Genomic DNA, 18,103 nt, shown 5'->3' on the forward strand with positions numbered 1-18,103 from the left:
CAACTGCGTTTATTTTCAGCAAACTTAACTTTGCTGGCCATGGCAGAACACTGACATTCCTGTCTCGCAGGAAATCACACACAGAACAAGCAGTATGGCTGGTGCATTGTCATGCTGGATTAGCCTGCAGGAAGGTACCACATGAGGACGAGATGTCTTCCCTGTAATGCACAGCGTTAAGATTGCCTGCAATGACAACAAGCTCAGTCCGATGATGCTGTGACACACCGCCCCAGACCATGACAGACACTCCACCTCCAAATCGATCCCGCTTCAGAGTACAGGCCTCGGTGTAACACTCATTCCTTCGACGATAAACGCGAATCCGACCGTCACCCCTGGTGTGACAAAACCGCGACTCCTCAGTGAAGAGCACTTTTTGCCAGTCTTGTCTTGTCCAGCGACGGTGGGTTTGTGATGTCTGGTGAGGACCTGCCTTACAACAGACCTACAAGCCCTCAGTCCAGCCTCTCTCRGCCTATTGCTCACAGTCTGAGCCCTGATGGAGGGATTGTGCTTTCCTGGTGTAACTCCGGCAGTTGTTGTTGCCATCCCGTACCTGTCCCGCAGGTGTGATTTTCGAATGTACCAATCCTGTGCAGGTGTTGTTACACGTGGTCTGCCACTGCGAGGACGATCAGCTCTCCGTCCTGTCTCCCTGTAGCGCTGTCTTAGGCATCTCACAGTACGGACATTGCAATTTATTGCCATGGCCACATCTGTATTCCTCATGCCTCCTTGCAGCATGCCTAAGCTGGAAGCCTGGGCATGAGCAGGGACCCTGGGCATCTTTCTTTTGGTGTTTTTCAGAGTCAGTAGAAAGACCTCTTTAGTGTCCTAGGTTTCCATAACTGTGACCTTAATGACCTACCGTCTGTTAAGCTGTTAGTATCTTAATTATGGCTGCAGTCCCGTTAACGGGATCGATATGACAACAGCCAGTCGAAGTGCAGGGCGCCAAATTCAAAAAACAGAAATCTCATAATTAAAATTCCTCAGACATTCATGTGTCTTATATCATTTTAAAGGTAATCTTGTTGTTAATCCCACCAAAGTGTCTGATTTCAAATAGGCTTTTCAGCGAAAGCACTACAAACGATTATGTTAGGTCACCACAAAACCACAATAACCACAGACATTTTTTCCAGCTAAAGATAGCTTTCACAAAAACCAGAATAGAGATAAAATTAATCACTAACCTTCGATTATTTTCATCAGATGACACTCATAGGACTTCATGTTACACAATACATGCATGTTTTGTTTGATTAAGTTCATATTTATATAAAAAAATCTGAGTTTACATTGAGGCGTTAGATTCACTAGTTGCAAAAACATCAAGTGACTTTGCATAGCCACATCGTTTCAACAGAAATACTCATCATAAATATAGATGATAATACAAGTTATACACATGGAATTATATATATACCTCTCCTTAATGCAACCGCTGTGTCAGATTTCTAAAAGACTTTACGGAAAAATAAACCATGCAATAATCTGAGACGGAGCTCAGATGAATAGCCAAATTAGCCGCCATGTTGGACTCAACAGAAACCAGAAAATACATGATAAATGTTTCCTTACCTTTGATGAATTCATCAGAATGCAGTCCTAGGAATCCCAGGTCCACAATAAATGCTTGATTTGTTCGTTAATGTCCGTTAGTTATGTCAAATTAGCTACTTTCGAATTGTTTACCAAACACCCTAACCAAAGTCTCAAAGCGCGACCACTATAACGTGACGAAATGTCCAAACGTTCCGTTACAGTCAGTAGAAACATGTCAAACGATGTACTGAATCAATCTTTAGAATGTTGTTAACATACATCTTGAATAACGTTCCAGCCGGAGAATTACATTGACTTCAATTGAGAGATGGAACGGAGCTGCCAGGTTTTTGCCTGCCATATGAGTTCTGTTAATCTCACAGACATAATTCAAACAGTTTTAGAAACTTTAGAGTGTTTTCTATCCAATACTAATAATAATATGCATATATTAGTAACTGGGACTGAGGAGCAGGCCGTTTACTCTGGGCACCTTTCATCCACGCTACTCAATACTGCCCCTGCAGCCATAAGAAGTTAACGACCTTTCCACAGGTGCATGTTCATTAATTGTTTATGGTTCATTGAACAAGCATGGGAAACAGTTTAAACCCTTTACAATGAAGATCTGTGAAGTTATTTWGATTTTTACGAATTATCTTTGAAAGACAGGGTCCTGAAAAAGTTTTTTTTTCTTCTGAGTGTGTGTGTGTGTGTCTTGAGAGAAAGAAAGAGATTTCCTATTTTCATGAGATTGAAGGCCAGATCCACTGTTTTACATAAAAACCTTATCCCCCCACTCCCACTTACAGTCCCTCTCACGCACCACACCATCCCTCTTCTCTGTTTGCGTCTCTCTTTCTCCTCCCTCATCCCTCCATCAACACTTCCTTTATTTCTAATCCCTAGCTAACAGATACCAGAACAAAGAGTGACCCTGAGCTTCTGTTGAGTTCTGCCTTTGCCTGAGGAGAACAAAGAGACGAGGGCCTGTTCTCTCTTCAACAGACAGCAGAGTGAAAACACTATGACTCTATACCCTTCCCTTCCTTTCCTTACTCTGTTTAGAACATTTTGGTGTAATGGATGATATTTAATTCAGTATCTTTTCAAGAGAAGATGGTGAATATAACCGTCAGGCTGGCCCCCATGCCATGGCCCATGTGTAGGCTAGACACTGTATCCCTGTCCGTGTCCCACGGTGGCAGGGCCAGCTGATATACTCTCATTGTTGCTCCTCACCGTCCCACTGGTCCTATCTCTATTCTCTCCCTTCAGCGCTCCACAGCTATTGTTCTGTATGGAGGTCTTTGATCTTTGTGTCCGTCAGCACTGTGTCCATATCCTGATCCCTCTACCCAGAGTCCTCTGGGCCCTCTCATCAGCCCGCCACTCTGCAAATGGGCTGGTCAACCACTAAATACCAACGTATAGACAAGTGCTATGTTTGCTTGACCATTCCCCAAAACACGTATAAATATTGGACTATAAATTGTGCCTTCCTGTATTATACTTATGCTAAAATGTTTTCTATTCTACTGAGCCATTTATTTTATGTTCATATTGTGTCTTTTATCATTACTTATTGTTGCATTGTTGAAGGAACCAGACATGTGTATCCCGTACATACAATTAATAAAACTTGAAACTTAAAACTGAAACTCATGTTTTCAATCATCTGTGTTGTGTCATAACTCTTGCTGCACTATGTTGTTTTGCCCCCGACAATTATTATATGCAGCATTATGGTTCTAGATGTACTTGATTCTGACCCTCTGTAAAAATAACATGCTATATTACTGTATGTCAGAATGGTGCTGTCACGTGTGCTCCCTCTCCGGCCTCTAGGTCACCAGGCTGCTCATTAAGGCGCACACCTGTCACCATCGTTACGCGCATAGCCTGCCAGCTTAGTGGAGTCTGCCACTAGCACAGTCAGTGTAGTCAGCTCAGCTATCCCCATTGAGACCGTATCTGTGCCTCGACCTAGGTTGGGCAAAACTAAACATGGCGGTGTTTGCCTTAGCAATCTCACTGGAATAAAGACCTCCTCCATTCCTGCCATTATTGAAAGAGATTGTGATACCTCACATCTCAAAATATGGCTACTTAATGTTAGATCCCTCACTTCCAAGGCAGTTATAGTCAATGAACTAATCACTGATCATAATCTTGACGTGATTGGCCTGACTGAAACATGGCTTAAGCCCGATGAATTTACTGTGTTAAATGAGGCCTCACCTCCTGGTTACACTAGTGACCCCCGTGCATCCCGCAATGGCGGAGGCGTTGCTAACATTTACGATAGCAAATTTCAATTTACAAAAAAAAAAAAAAAGTTTTCGTCTTTTGAGCTTCTAGTCATGAAATCTATGCAGCCTACTCAATCACTTTCTATAGCTACTGTTTACAGGCCTCCTGGGCCATATACAGCGTTCCTCACTGAGTTCCCTGAATTACTATCAGACCTTGTAGTCATGGCAGATAATATTCACATTTTTGGTGACTTTAATATTCACATGGAAAAGTCCACAGACCCACTCCAAAAGGCTTTTGGAGCTTTCATCGACTCAGTGGGTTTTGTCCAACATGTCTCTGGACCTACTCACTGCCATAGTCATACTCTGGACCTAGTTTTGTCCCGTGGAATAAATGTTGTGGATGAAATGTTTTTCCTCATAATCCTGGACTATCGGACCACCATTTTATTACGTTTGCAATCGCAACAAATAATCTGCTCAGACCCCAATCAAGGATCATCAAAAGTCGTGCTATAAATTCTCGGACAACCCAAAGATTCCTATATGCCCTTCCAGACTCCCTCCGCCTACCCAAGGACGTCAGAGTACAAAAATCAGTTAACCACCTAACTGAGGAACTCAATTTAACCTTACGCAATACCCTAGATGCAGTCGCACCCCTAAAAACAAGAAACATTTGTCATAAGAAACTAGCTCCCTGGTATACAGAAAATACCCGAGCTCTGAAGCAAGCTTCCAGAAAATTGCAACGGAAATGGCGCCACACCAAACTGGAAGTCTTCCGGCTAGCTTCGAAAGACAGTACCGTGCAGTATCGAAGAGCTCTCACTGCTGCTCGATCATCCTATTTTTTCCAACTTAATTGAGGAAAATATGAACAATCCAAAATGTATTTTTGATACCGTCGCAAAGCTAACTAAAATGCAGCATTCCCCAAGAGAGGATGGCTTTCACTTCAGCAGTGATAAATTCATGAACTTCTTTGAGGAAAAGATCATGATCATTAGAAAGAAAATTACGGACTCCTTTTAAATCTGCGTATTCCTCCAAAGCTCAGTTGTCCTGAGTCTGCACAACTCTGCCAGGACTTAGGATCAAGGGAGACACTCAAGTTTTTTAGTACTATGTCTCTTGACACATGGATGAAAATAATCTTGGCCTCTAAACCTTTAAGCTGCATACTGGACCCTATTCCAACTAAACTACTGAAAGAGCTGCTTCCTGTGCTTGGCTCTCCTATGTTGAACATAATAAACGGCTCTCTATCCACCGGATGTGTACCAAACTCACTAAAAGTGGCAGTAATAAGGCCTCTCTTGAAAAAGCCAAACCTTGACCCAGAAAATATGAAAAACTATTGGCCTATATTGAATCTCCCATTCCTCTCAATTTTTKGGGAAAAAGCTGTTGCGCAACAACTCACTGCCTTGCTGAAGACAATGGATACGAAACGCTTCAGACTGGTTTTAGATCCCATCATAGCACTGAGACTGCAATTGTGAAGGTAGTAAATTACCTTTTAATGGCGTCAGACCGAGGCTCTGCATCTGTCCTCGTGCTCCTAGACCTTACTGCTTTTGATACCATCGATCACCACATTCTTTTGGAGAGATTGGAAACCCAAATTGGTCTACACGGACAAGTTCTGACCTGGTTTAGATCTTATCTGTCGGAAAGATATCAGTTTGTCTCTGTGRATGGTTTGTCCTCTGACAAATCAACTGTGCATTTCGGTGTTCCTCAAGGTTCCGTTTTAGGACCACTATTGTTTTCACTATATATTTTACCTCTTGGTGATGTCATTCGGAAGCATAATGTTAACTTTCACTGCTATGCGGACGACACACAGCTGTACATTTCGATGAAACATGTTAAAGCCCCAAAATTGCCCTCCCTGATAGCCTGTGTTTCAGATATAAGGAAGTGGATGGCTGCAAATGGTCTACTTTTAAACTCGGACAAAACAGAGATGCTTGTTTTAGGTCCCAAGAAACAAAGAGATCTTCTGTTGAATCTGACAATTATTCTTGATGGTTGTACAGTCGTCTCAAATAAAACTGTGAAGGACCTTGGCGTTACTCTGGACCCTGATCTCTCTTTTGACGAACATATCAAGACTGTTTCAAGGACAGCTTTTTTCCATCTACGTAACATTGCAAAAATCAGAAACTTTCTGTCCAAAAATGATGCAGAAAAATGAATCCATGCTTTTGTCACTTCTAGGTTAGACTACTGCAATGCTATACTTTCCAGCTACCCGAATAAAGCACTAAATAAACTTCAGTTAGTGCTAAACACGGCTGCTAGAATATTGACTAGAACCCCAAAAATGTATCATATTACTCCAGTGCTAGCCTCTCTACACTGGCTTCCTGTTAAGGCAAGGGCTGATTTCAAGGTTTTACTGCTAACCTACAAAGCATTACCAGTTTCAACTGTTCCTGACCTGTTCACCGGACGTGCTACCTGCCCCATACCTACTGTTTTCAACTCTCTAGAGACAGCAGGATCGTTAGAAATACTCTGAATGATCGGCTATGAAAAGCCAACTGACATTTACTCCTGAGGTGCTGACTTATTGCACACTCGACAACCACTGTGATTATTATTATTTGACCCTGCTGGTCATCTATGAACATTTGAACATCTTGGCTATGTTCTGTTATAATCTCCACCCGGCACAGCCAGAAGAGGACTGGCCACCCCTCATAGCCTGGTTCCTCTCGGTTTCCTCCTAGGTTCTGGCCTTTCTAGGGAGTTTTTCCTAGCCACTGTGCTTCTWCACCTGCATTGCTTGCTGTTTGGGGTTTTAGGCTGGCACTTTGTGACATGCTGATGTAAGAAGGGCTTTATAAATACATTTGATTTGATAATGACACTCACTTGGACTTCATCACCTCCTTGATTACCTGCCCTATATATGTCACTCCCCTTGGTTTCTTCCCCAGGCGTCATTGTTTCTGTTGCTTSTCTGCATTGTTTGTGTTTTGTATTATGTTACATTTATTTATCAGAACACACTCCCTGAACTTGCTTCCCGACTCTCAGCGCACTCGTTACAGAATGACGCCTCACCAAAGGGAAGCATCAGGGTGTTTATTCATTTATTTTATTATTATTTTTTGCAGGTGAAACGTTTTAATAAAACAACAAAACCAAGAACACAACACTAACATAAGGCAATACCCCAATACACAAGAACAATACCAACTGGTGAGTGACATATAAAGGGGATGAAATTATGAAGATAATGGAGTCCAGGTGTGAATCATAATGATTCACAGGTACGCATAATGATGAGCGCCAGGTTTAAGTAATGATGAATCCCATGACCGGTGGTTAGTACTCTGGCGACGTCGTACGCCGGAGGGCAGGAGCAGAAGCAGACGTGACAGTACCCCCCCCCCCCCCCTCTGGCCTGCGGCTCAAGCCGTGGAAATCACGGATGATGTTGGGGTCCAGAATATCCTCCACCGGAACCCAACACCGCCCCTCTGGGCCATAAACCCTCCCAGTCCACCAGATACTGGAGCCGACCCCCACGACGCCGGGAGTCCAGTAGGGATCTGACAGCGTACGCTGGGCTCCCCTCAATGTACGGGGGGGGGGGGGGGGTCGTGGGGGACAGCATCAGCAAGGGGACCAGGAACCACCGGCCTGAGAAGGGAGACATGAAAGAGGGTGAGAAACGGTAGTGACTGGGTAATTGTAACCTGTATGTCACCTCATTGACCCTCCGGAGAACCTTGAATGGCCCCACAAACTGGTGGCTCAGTTTCTTGCAAGGCAGGCGGAGTGGGAGGTTCCTGGTAGAGAGCCAGACGTGATCCCCAGGATGGAACACAGGGGTCTCACTGCAATGATGGTCTGCCTGCTACTTCTACACGATGGACGGCACGCGGAGGAGGTGTGGAACAATGCGCACGTGACACTTCAGCGCGCCGTCCATCGAACAACTCATCTACCACAGGAGCCGCGGTCTGGCCCGGGGTCCACGGGGCCAGGGCTGGCTGGAAACCCAACACACACTGGAAGGGTGTCAACCGAGTGGAGGAGTGACGTAGAGCGTTCTGGGCGTACTCTTCCCAAGGAAGGAAACGTGCCCACTCACCCTGCCGGTCCTGACAGTGACTCCTCAGGAACCTTCCCAGCTCCTGATTCATCCTCTTCACCTGCACCTGCTTCCGACTCACCGCCCCATCATTACAGGTGCACCAATGGGGCTATTGGACAAGTTCAGAACCAAGTGTTGTCTTCCAGGCCCTGCACATGTCAGTGCAATAGTGATGATATTATAACTTTAGCGGCAACTACAGAGCATATGGACTCTGAGTTGTATCTGTTTTAAGTGACTGCCCTGGCCAGATGGGTTTAAAAACATAATATCAGTGAGTGGCCTGAATCTACTGCTGCAAGACAGTACGGTGTGTCTGTGGGTCCAAATCTTTACTTCCAACCTTTATTCTTTCAATGACAGCCTGCCTTTTTCATCATAATGCTTTAAGATTAGAAATAAATGCAGTTTATGACAGCTTAGCTGTCTGTATATGCTTGTCATACAGTCTATGCTTAAAGAAGTGTATCGGTCCCAGGGATGGATTAACCATTGCAAAATAAGACTGAAAGAGAAGAAAGGAAAATAAAATAGCGTCTTGTCATTATGTTGTTTTATAAGTGTGCTGCTTATTCCTTCTTTCTGGCCCCACTCTGCTCTGCCGGTGGGCATTAGGCTGGACGTTGGAACTTGTTTGTGTGGGTAATGTGGAAGCCTCTTGTGTACCCGCTACTTAGCGCTATTTACCATGCCCCCCGCTGTCATAGGCCTGCAGGCTCTGTGTGAGTGGCAGGGCGGGGCAGGACTCAGCAGGGCTCCGACAAACACTTCTAGAGAGAGAGGGAAAAGAGCAGCGGCTGAGCTCAGGCCTATGGGCAACAGTATTAGAGGTGTATACAATAGGTGTGCTCAAAACAGTGCAGCAGGATCGAGTACTTATCTGAGAGAGAAAAAAAGTGGAATTTAATTTAGTGCTGTTCTCGGTTCCATAGTCAGGGTTTTAATTTGGAGGTTGAAATGACATGAGACGATAGATGGTAGGAGCTGCACAGTGAACAAGGGCTATCACACAGATCTGAGGGTACCCGCTTCCTGCCTGGGATAATCATTTCCAAGAACTGGATAGGCCATCTGATCTGGCTTCCCAAACTTCTTAATAAGTAAATCAATACCATATCTTCATATTGTTTGTAGCGATGCATTCGCTTCCAATCGTTTAATTACATTAGCCCACTTCTGTGATCGCTGGGAAGGTCGTTTGAAAGCCTGTGCTGAGGTAATGGCTTGTACAGAAAATGATCCTTAAAACATTTGGCTTAGTAAGAGAGCTGGTGTTCTGTGTTTTAATTGCTGTAGCAGTACATAAGATATGCTTAGGTAAGTTTGATAGTTTCCTCTTGGGATCTACTTTTCCTCATATTGAATCTGGTCCTTATTTCTGTCATACAACATGTCCCAATTCCTGTTTTTGGAACAACCCACATTTTCTGGAGTAAATAAAAGATTGAAGCATGTATTAAAGTTCCAATGAGTCACTCCTTCCCCAAGGATTCTCTCCCTTTCTGCACCTTAGCAAAAAAACATCTTTACTCTTATCTGCTGAGAGTGAGAGAGGCAATTTAGTGGAGGATAGACTGTTGAGTCATGGTGCAATGCTACTGCAGAGGGATTATGGAAATGTGAATGTTGTTCAGGCAACTGATTTCAGAGTGACAGCTCCACACTGGGACCATTCCTAAGTCATGAGATAAGAAGTTCTCTTTACACACAGCTGAATACTTAAACAAGTGATGATTTAATGCCACCATTATGCACCACTTCATATAACTGTAGGACAGGGGGTATTACTATCTCTGTGTATCAACTGTAGTTTGGAATCCCTTTCTTCTGCCTTGGATTCATCTTTGAACAAATCCAGCTGTAGCCGTGCTTCTCGGTCGGCTTGTGCAATYCGTTTAAATGTTGGCTGGAGGGTGCCCAGAATCAGATCAGGAATATGAAGAAAATCCGTTCCATTGGAGCCCCCGAGCAGACTTGTATCGAGTCAAGGTCGCCTGGATGAGGGAAAATAGAAATTCACTCATTTAGCCGCCACATTCACATGCCAATTCACACTCGGAGCGGCAGATGAGCAGTTAGCATTCTCTGTAATGGCTGTTTATGTTATCCTGGATCAGTGTGATTATGCAATCTAGCCTCCATAGCGGTGATTCTTCAGACAGATTATTGTGAACAAACACATTATTTTCTTACTGTAATTAAGGGACCTATTACACGCCATTGTTATTGCTGTGTACTCAGACTGAAATGATGCGAGGCACCTATTAACTTATAAGATCTGTTGTTCTTTTTGGAGTTATGTTTTATGACAGTAGAATATGTACTGTAGGTTCACTAAGCCATAGAGAGCCATAGTTAAAGTTGTTGAAGGGTGAGTCAACGCTTACTGATGGTTATAGTAAGGCAACTTATATTCTTTTAGTCAACCTTTGGGTAACCTCGTCTCCAGGCTATTGCGCAGGAGGAAATGTCTTGTGTGCGAGACTGACTTTTGGGTGGAGTAATGGTAACCTACATGTTGGGCCCTGCATACAGTACACTGTGGATGTTGATGAAGAGTCTAAATGCAATTTTCTTTGTCTTTTCTTTCTGTCTTCCCTGCAGCGTGTCCTCAGGGAACGTTCAAGTCCACCCAGGGGCCAGGGCTGTGTCTGCAGTGCCCCCCCAACAGCCGCTCCACTGTGGAGGCTGCCACTATCTGCGGCTGCCGTAACGGATACTACAGAGGAGACATGGACCTGCCCGAGGCCTCCTGCACCAGTAAGTCTTAAAATCCTACTACTCATCAATGGGAAAATGAATGTGTCAATTTTCATTTGGAAAGGGTGTGTTCAATATCAACTGTTTTAATTCCTGAGTAAATGTTTTACCTTTGTAGATACTATATATTTCAAGGTTTGCTATCATCCCTTGCTCTACCTGTGCTGCTTGAGGGCATTCTACTCAATGCATCGTCAATGAGCGCTGTATTGCACTTTTCATCAAAAGTGCAATACAGTAGGCTTTGAAATAAAATTACATTACAAAAGAGTCAAAAAATTATTAGGAAAACCTTTAGTCATCATTTTGATGTCACCAGATTGACTTTAGATGCAGTATACTGTTAGCTAGCTATCCAAGATTGAGGGGAGGCAACCGGATTTTAGCTACCTAACGTTAGCATTGCTAGCTATTTTTGCCAAACTTTTGCTAGCTATTTTTGCCAAACTTTTGCTAGCTAATGACAACATTGTAATCTRCCTAAAGTAAATTTGACGACATGATAACGCTGGAAAATGTGTTTCCTACTAAGTATTTGACTACTTTAGCAATGTCATCGTATTTCCAGGCTCTACAGTGTAATTTAGACTAAACAGTAGTTAGCCTCCGGGCAGCTTGAGAAAGTTCATAACAATGGCATGACTCGACCGAGTGACGGAGGTGCAACCTATTATAATAGGACACGAGGAACCTGAGGGATGTGTGGTGGGCCACCCCCTCTACCAGCTGAGTTTTAATACTCACACTTTAACGCACTCCAGTCATTGAAGTGTGAGATAGAGAAAGTACTCTCGTATAAACAACTGCAGGACAGGAAGACTTTATGATCCCATCGATGGATGACTCATCCAATGCATGCAACATTTATTAAGCAACTGAGTGAAAATGATGATTCATTTGGGTCATACCTTTGAATTGCTCTTATATCGTTGGGTTTGACCAGCCATATTCACCATGAACATGACAGTAGCTGCTAAAGAGATCTATATGACAAGCTAATAAAACTAGGTGTCCGTCTTACTTTTTCATCACCTTACTGACACACTACCAATAGTCTCCTGTTGACTTTTCTCCAAATGAGAGACTTGGACAGGGATGTGTACGTATGTAGTGTAGCAGCTGTTCTATGTCTCTGTCTGTCTACCCCATTGCCCCAGATCATATCAATGTAGGTCGATACATGAATAAGATTTAACTAATGTCCCTGAAGTTGAGCCAGCCACTCCAACCATTGCCCTAAAACTCCCTGATTCATTTCCCCTCAAACCTACAGGGACAGAGAAAGTGGGACGCTGCACTATGTAGGTGACCTGGATAGACAAGTACTAGGGGAAAAAAAGACATAGTCACCCCATTCATAAATAGTTTAATATAAAACTCTCTTGTGAATGAAATGTTTTTGAGTCAGAAAACACTGCCTATTGAACCATTATTATTCTATATAGAACCCTTAGACCAACATATTGTAGATTCAGCCACGGGCCAATTTGTTCTTGAACGGCTGGTTGGGGGGCCGGAACATAATTAAAAATCATTTGTAGGCTGAAATTGGCCGCAAGAAGCCCAAACAGATATAAGATTTGACTTAAACATAATCATTTCAAACATTGCTTACATTTGTATGATCACTTGTCTCTATTATGTGGGGAATACTTGGGAACAGATTTCCAAAATTAAAATCACTTGGAGCTGATTTCTTGGTGTTTTTACAATCTTTATGTCCAACAATAAAAAAGTAATTAAAAACAAGATGTGTATATATATATATATATATTTTTAAACCACCCGTGGGCCGCCATTGTGGAACCCTTCCTTAGACCTACTATTATAACTAAATATAACTGGTAATGTAAATGGTTCTTCTAACTATTTAGTTGCCTTCAAACTCCATACAATCGATGCTTCTTAGAGAGACATTTTGGAGACACATTGGAGCTGCTGAGCCCAGGGCTAAAGCATTAAGAGCTGTGTGGTGTGACTTGTCTTTTCTTTCTCTGGCCTCTTATACTTGATGGTGATGAGGCATTGTTGAAGGGCTTTTCTCCCTCCTTTCATGTGACTTAGCGATGGCTCAGTGTTGAGGCCTGGCCTCCTGCTGAGCCTGGACCTTCAGTGCTGTTACAATCCTCATTACCCCCCCTACCCTCGGGCTTCTCCAGCCAGAGTAGTGGGGCCCCGCTGTGAAACCCTGGAGAAGTGCTTCAGAAAGGCCTTAATCGCTCACTTCTTTCTCTCCATCCCTCCATCCCAGCTCCTGTTTTAACGTGATTAGCAGGATGAAGGTACTTCTCGGGTTGTAGAGTTGGGTCTTCGAAGCATCTTTAGGTCCCACTGGGAGAGAGAGAGAGAGCGAGAGATCTCCAAGGCTTTCGTAGTTGATCACCAAACATTTCTGTAAAATACCCAACGACAAAGCCTTGCGTTCCTATTTTTTTATTTGTTTCGTGCTGTTCGCGATAGGTGCACTTGATTCAGCAGCCCTAGCACCGGGAAGGCAAAGTGTTCCCATTTTGAACCATTTGATGTGTCTGAAGGTAGAACTCCACCTACCCGACAGGCCCAGAGAGCAAATCAAGTGCACCTATAGGCTTACCGCTGGCAAATCAGATCGCTCAGATCTATGTATCGGCACAGTTTCCCAGAACCTTAAGCCTCGAGCACACAGCAAAGTTGATACTGTGAGATTTAAAAACTTTTAAAACCATGACTGGAGAGAAACTCAACAAATACAGCAAAGAGTTGCTGTTTAAAATGAGTAAGCTTATGTTTAAGTTCAGCACTGTCAACACTTTTACAAGTCATAGAATGCGCGTTCTCCCTACTTCCACTTCCAGTCACACTACAACCAGCACTGCAGCTSCAATGAATGAGTATTACAAAGTGTTTCAATAAGCTTGGGTTGTTATTATTAGCGGCTTTTAACATTGTGTCTTTTAACATTGAGGAATATTGCTGGTCATAGGAGTAACAACATGAATTAGTGCATGAGGCAGAAATAATGCAGTGCGACTTGAGTTTTGCCATCAGCTGGAAGACTGTCCCCTTTCTCACTGAAGGGAGGGAGAGCACAGGGCGGTGAATCGGGTGAGAGGCAGCCTCACCACTGCTCTCCCTCCCTCCATCCCCCCTATTCTCAAATTGACCAGATGCAGGCCATCAGTCCAATAAAATAAAATAAAAAGCTAATTACTATACTCACTTAGCTGTGCCTCACAAGTAATACAACAAATGATCTATTACTAGTGATTATATATCTCAGATTTTGAAATATAATTTTAAAATGGTCTGAGAAGAACAGCATTGGCTGGGCAATTCAAGCATAGCCAATATGCAGTGATAATGTATTGGGCCTACTGCACAAACATCATTGTTATTATTCATGTTCCTTGCTCACAACAGTTACACACATTCTTATGTTCCCCACCCATCAGTGTGCACACTCTCCCTCTTGCTCCCAATCCCTCTCGTCCTCCCCGATACACGTTCTCTCTCTCTGTATTTCCTCTCTAATCCACTAGCTATTAACTCCAGAGAGACAGGTTAGTTGAGATGGTTCTGCAGTGGATAGCAGCCGTCTTATGGGCTCCTGACTAATTCTGCTATTTTGTATTTTTTTTTAAGCTGATCTTAACTTTTTTTTGTACATAATGTCTCCGTCATCATGTCCTGTGACCGAAAACAGCTTCTGGACATCAGAACAGTGATCAGCGGAAGTGAAAAGAGGCAGGCGAGGCGGAATCCTGAAGAGACTACATTGGGTATATAGTACCCGCAAAACCCCAGTCTYAACGTCAACAGTGAAGAAGCGACTCCGGGATGCTGGCCTTCTAGGCAGAGTTCCTCTGTCCAGTGTCTGTGCTCTTTTGCCCATCTTCATTTATTTTATTTTATTGGCCAGTCTGAGATATGGCTTTTTCTTTGCAACTCTGCCTAGAAGGCCAGCATCCCGGAGTCGCCTCTTCACTGTTGATGTTGAGGCTGGTGTTTTGCGGGTACTATTTAATGAAGCTACCAGTTGAGGACTTGTGAGGCATCTGTTTCTCAAACTGTACTTGTACTCTTGCTCAGTTGTGCACTGGGGCCTCCCACTCCTCKTTCTATTCTGGTTAGAGACAGTTTGTGCTGTTCTGTGAAGGAAGTAGTACACAGTGTTGTACGAGATCTTCAGTTTCTTGGCAATTTCTTGCATGGAATAGCCTTCATTTCTCAGAACAAGAATAAACTGATGAGTTTCAGAAGAAAGTGCTTTGTTTCTAGCCATTTTGAGCCTATAATCGAACCCACAAATGCTGATGCGCCAGATACTCAACTAGTCTAAAGAAGGCCAGTTTTATTGCTTCTTTAATCAGGCCAACAGTTTTCAGCTGTGCTAACATAATTGCAAAAGGGTTTTGTAATGATTAATTAGCCTTTTAAAATTATCAACTTGGATTAGCTAACACAACGTGCCATTGGAACACAGGAGTGATGGTTGCTGATAATGGGCCACTGTACGCCTATGTAGATATTGCATAAAAAATCTGCTGTTTCCAGCTACGATAGTCGTTTACAACATTAACAATGTCTACACTGTATTCCTGATTAATTTGATGTCATTTTAATAGACAAAAATGTGCTTTTCTTTCAAAAACAAGGGCATTTCTAAGTGACCCCAAACTTCTGAACGGTAGTGTATATAGTGACTTTTCTCATACATTTTCTCCTTTCTGTATCTGTCACAGTTTTACAAACAAAATATATTCTACTAAAGATTGTTAACGGTATCAATGCCTACTGATTCTTTATTGGAAGAGTATAAGCTGTCTTCCAAGCTTTGTAGCTTACACATTACACAGAAGGTAGAACACTGCCATTGCCCTCGGATCTGTTGGCGAACGTGCAGTTACTGGAGAACAAACTGGATGAGCTCTGTTTGAGACTATCCTATCAACGTGACCTCAGAGTCGTGGCTGAACGAGGACATGAATATGCATCTCGCTGGTTTTTCTATGCATTGACAAGACTAGAGGGGTGTGTTTTTTTGTTAACAACAGATGGTGCCTGAGTTAGAATACCTCATGATAAGCTGCAGACCATACTATTTACCAAGAGAGTTTTCACCTATTCTTTTTTTCTTTCATAGCTGTCTTTTTACCACAGCAAACTGATGCTGGCACTAAGACCGAACTCAACGAGCTGTATAGGGCCAAAGGCAAACAAGAAAGTGCACATTCAGAGGCTGTGTTTCTCATGGCCGGTGATTTTACTGCAGGGGAACTGAAGTCCGTTTTACCATCATGTCACCTGTGCAACTAGAGGCCACCAAACTCTCAATCAGCTTTCCTAGTTCCTTCTTACAAGCAAAAACTCAAACAGGAAGTACCAGTGTTGCGCTCAATACGTAAGTGGTCCGATGAAGCAGATGCTAAGGTACAGAACTGTTTCGCTAGCACAGACTGTAATATGTTCCAGGATTCATCCAATAACATTGAGGAGTTTACCACATCAGTCACCTGCTTCATTAACAAGTGCATCGACAACTTCATCCTCACAGTGACCGAACCTATATACCCTAACCAGAAGCCATGTATTACAGGCAACATCTGCACTAAACTAAAGGCTAGAGCTGCCACTTTCAAGGAGCATAACACTAATCCTTATAAGAAATCCATCTACGACCTCCGACGAGCATTCAAACAAGAAAAGTATCAATACAGTACTAAGACTGAATCCTATGCCGGCTCTGACACGTCACAAATGTGGCAGGGCTTGCAAACTATCACGGATTACAAAGGGAAACCCACCCGTGAGCTGGCCAGTGACGCATGCTACCAGACGAGCTAAATGCCTTCTATGCTTGCAACACATCCAGATGACTGTGTGATCTCGGTTTCCGTAATGGATGTGAGTAAGACCTTTTTTAAGCAGGTTAATTCGAAAGCCCGCATGGCCAGATGGAATACCAGGACACGTACTCAGAGAATGCACTGACCAGCTGGCAAGTGTCTTCACTGACATTTTCTACCCACCCCTGACCCGGTCTGTAATACCTATATATTTCAAGCAAACCACCATAGTCCCTGTGCCCAAGAACGCCAAGGTAACCTGCCTAAATGACTATAGCCCTTTGGCACTCACGTCTTTAGCCATGAGATGTTTTGAAAATCTGCTCATGGCTTTCATCAACACCATCATCCCAGACACCCTGGACCCGCTCCAATTTGCATACCGCCCCAACAGTACCACAGATGATGCAATCTCTATTGCACACCACACTGCCCTTGCCAACCTGGACAAAGTTAAAGTCAAAATGCTGTTCATTGACTACAGCTCAGCATTCAACAACATGGTGCCCTCCAAGCTCATCACCAAGCTCAGGACCCTGGCACTGAACACCTTCCACTGTAACTGGATTCTGGATTTCCTGATGGGCCGCACCCCAGGTGGTGAGGGTAGGCAACAACATCCGCAACGCTGACCATCAACACAGGGCCCCTCAGGGGTGTGTGCTTAGTCCCCTCCTGTACTGTTCACCCACAACATACGAAACTGAAATATCACAAGTATTCAGACCCTTACTCAGTACTTTGTTGAAGCACCTTTGGCAGCGATTACAGCCTCGAGTCTTTTTGGGTATGACGCTACAAGGTTGGCACACCAGTATTTGGGGAGTTTCTCCTATTGTTCTCTGCAGATCATCTCAAGCTCTGTCAGGTTGGATGGGGAGCGTTGCTGCACAGCTATTTTCAGGTCTCTCCAGAGATGTTAGATCGGGTTCAAGTCCGGGCTCTGGTTGGGCCACTCAAGGACATTCAGACATCTGTCCAGAAGCCACTCCTGCGTTGTCTTGACTGTGTGCTTAGGGTCATTGTCCTGTTGGAAGGTGAACCTTCGCACCAGTTTGAGGTCCCAAGCGCTCGTTAGCAGGTTTTCATCAAGGATCTCTCTATACTTTGCTCCGTTCATCTTTCCCTCGATCCTGACTAGTCTCCCGGTCCCTGCCGCTGAAAAACATCCCCACAGCATGATCCTGCCACCACCATGCTTCACCGTAGGGATGGTGACAGATTTCCTCCTTACGTGACGCTTGGCATTCAGGCATTCAGAAGCTTGTTTCTCATGGTCTGAGAGTCCTTTATGTGCCTTTTGGCAAACTCCAAGCGGGCTGTCATGTGCCTTTTAATGAGGAGTGGCTTCTGTCTGGCCGCTCTAACATAAAGCCCTGATTGGTGGAGTGTTGCAGAGATGGTTGTCCTTCTGGAAGGTTCTCCCATCTCCACAGAGGAGCTCTGTCAGAGTGATCATTGGGTTCTTGGTCACCTCCCTGACCAAGGTCCTTCTCCCCCGATTACTCAGTGTGGCCGTGTGGCCAGCTCTAGGAAGAGTTTTGCTGGTTCCAAACTTCTTCCATTTAAGAATGATGGAGGCCACTGTGGTC

At 43.8% G+C, this 18,103-nt stretch overlaps 1 pseudogene; it reads left to right on the forward strand.

Annotated features, from left to right (window-relative positions):
- LOC111975874 (ephrin type-B receptor 1-like) overlaps window positions 1–18,103 on the forward strand; it is a 189,648-nt pseudogene that overhangs the window by 106,359 nt on the left and 65,186 nt on the right.

The sequence above is a fragment of the Salvelinus sp. IW2-2015 genome, linkage group LG16 (genome assembly GCF_002910315.2).
Source record: "Salvelinus sp. IW2-2015 linkage group LG16, ASM291031v2, whole genome shotgun sequence".
NCBI lineage: Eukaryota > Metazoa > Chordata > Actinopteri > Salmoniformes > Salmonidae > Salvelinus > Salvelinus sp. IW2-2015.